Source organism: Tupaia chinensis, unplaced genomic scaffold (assembly GCF_000334495.1).
Source record: "Tupaia chinensis unplaced genomic scaffold, TupChi_1.0 Scaffold000101_1, whole genome shotgun sequence".
Classification (NCBI taxonomy): Eukaryota; Metazoa; Chordata; class Mammalia; order Scandentia; family Tupaiidae; genus Tupaia; species Tupaia belangeri.
In genome coordinates this window covers 8,606,732-8,609,218 of record NW_006159565.1, presented here as the reverse complement: position 1 = coordinate 8,609,218, position 2,487 = coordinate 8,606,732, and positions in this window count along the sequence as shown.

Below are 2,487 nucleotides of genomic sequence, written 5' to 3'. Positions count from 1 at the left end.
GGAGAAGGGATTGTGGCGTGACCATTCCCCCTGGGGGTTGATTTCTTGCTTTCTGTCTCTCTGTCTCTCTCTGTCTGTCTGGTGAGCGCACGCGCCCTATAGCGGGGAAAAAAAAAAAAAGAAAACCTCTCCAAGAAAGACAGAGAGGGACAGAGAGACAGAAAGCAAGAAGTCAACTCCTGGCAGGGATGGCCACACCACAATCCCTTCTCCTCCAATCTCCTCTCAGGATCTTGGAAATGCATGCACACGCGCCCAGTGTGAGTTTAAGCTAACAAGTCCGGGACCTAAACTGTGGTCAACTACATGGGAGCCAGGGACATAGCCATTATGCCAACTGCTGGTCCCTAGATTTTTCACAGATATATAAAAGAACATCACAGAGTTAGTCTGGAATCATCAAATACCATGTATTAACAAGGCAATGCTGCACAAGAAGTGTGGAGTAGGTGGCATCTCACTCTCTGAGCCCAAAATATATTACGAAGCTGTGCTAATCAAAACAGCATGATATTGGCATAATAGCAGACATGTGGACCAGTGGAACAGAATTGAGACCCTAAAAATAAACCCCCAAACATACAGCTAACTGATTTTTACAAAGGGCACTAGTCAACCTAGTGGGGAAAAGCAAAGCTCTTTAGCAAATGGTTCTGTAAAAACTGGGTATCCACCTGCAGAAAGATGAAACTGGACCTCCATCTCTCATCATTAATGAAAATAAACTCAAAATGGATCAAAGATCAAAACCTAAGACTCCAAACTATAAAAACTAATAGTGGAAAGTGCAAGAGAAACTCTTGGAGACACTGAGTAGGCAAAGGCTATAGGCAGTAATCCCAAAAATAGACAAGGGGGATTATCTCAGATTAAGAAGCTTCTGCACTGCAAAAGAAACAATAGTTAGCATGAGTTGACAACTCTTGGATTGGGAGAATGTATTTACAAACTATGTCTCAGACAAAGGACTGATAATTAGAACATACAGGGAACTCAAATGGCTTACAAAAAAAAAAAATCTAATAAACCCAAGTAAAAGATGGGAAAGTGAGCTGAACAGACAACTCTCTAAGGAAGATATATGAACTGTCAAAAAGCATCAACATCCCTGGGACCAGCAGTTAGTGTAATGGCTATGTCACTGGACTCCCATGTAGTCGACAGCGGTTTGCGTCCTGGACCTGGTGGCTTAAAACTCACGCCGGGCGCGTGTGCGTGCGTGCCCAAGATCCTGAGAGGAGAATGGAGGAGAAGGGATTGCAGCGTGACCATCCCCCCTGGGGGGTGATTTCTCGCTTTCTGTCTCTCTGTCTCTCTCTGTCTATCCAGCAAGCACACATGCCCTGTGGTGAAAACCCCTCCAAAAAAAAAAAAAAGCATCAACATCCCTTATCATAAGAGAGATGCAATTCAAAACCACAATGAGATATCACCTAATCCCAGTTAGAATGACTGAGATTTAAAAAAAAAAAAAAAATAGGTAAGTGCTGATGAGGCTATGGTAAAAGGGAACTCTCCTACAATGTTGTGGGAATGTAAATTAGTAAAGCCGCTATGAAGAACAATATGGAGGTTTCTAAAAGACCTACTAATAGAATTACAATATGATCTAGCAATTCCACTCCTAGGTATCCACCCAAAGGACAGGAGTGTACTTAGTTGGAGAAGGGCTTGCACATACATGTTTATGGCAGTATTATTCATAATTGCTACGACATGGAACCAGCCTAAATGTCCATGAACAGATGAATGGATTTAAAAAGTGTGGCATATGTACACTATGGAATACTACTCATCCATAAAAAACAATAGATCCTTGCATTTGATAGAAAGTGGATGAATATGGAAGATTTACTTCTGAGTGAAACAAGTCAGTCTATGAAAGAGAGACATGGTATGTCCCCACTTAATATACACCAAATGTCCTCACTGTATGGTGTGAACTGAAAGACTGGAGGATACAGAAGCATGGAAAATGGATACAGTGTGGGAAGAAGTTGGGAGCTGGGGAAGGGTGAAAGAAAGGAAATCAAAGACAGGCAGGACATCTGGGGGACACAGAAGTGTAGGACTGTCTGTTGATGATAGAGTGTATATCTTTAACTGGACTGGTATGCAGTGTGTTCATGCTGGGAAAATTCATTTTAAAGCTGTGTTGATATATGGTAATTAAATGTATAAAAATTATTAAAATAATAAAAAACAAGATAGCAGGGAGAAAGTAAAAGAAGAGGAGATGTGTAAGAAATTATGTTCTTACAAACACATCAGAAGGTCAACACATAGGGTCTAAAATAGATAAATCCAGAAAGAGTATAAGCAAATGATGATGAATACTAAAAGAAACAGTTCAAAGAGATAAAAGTGGGTCTTGAGCAGTAGGACTTGAGAGTAGGAAGTAGTAAGGTCCTTTACTACTTTGGGGCATTTATTTAATCATAAAATTATGTCCATATATTTTATTGGGGAAAAAAAACTTTCAAAAAG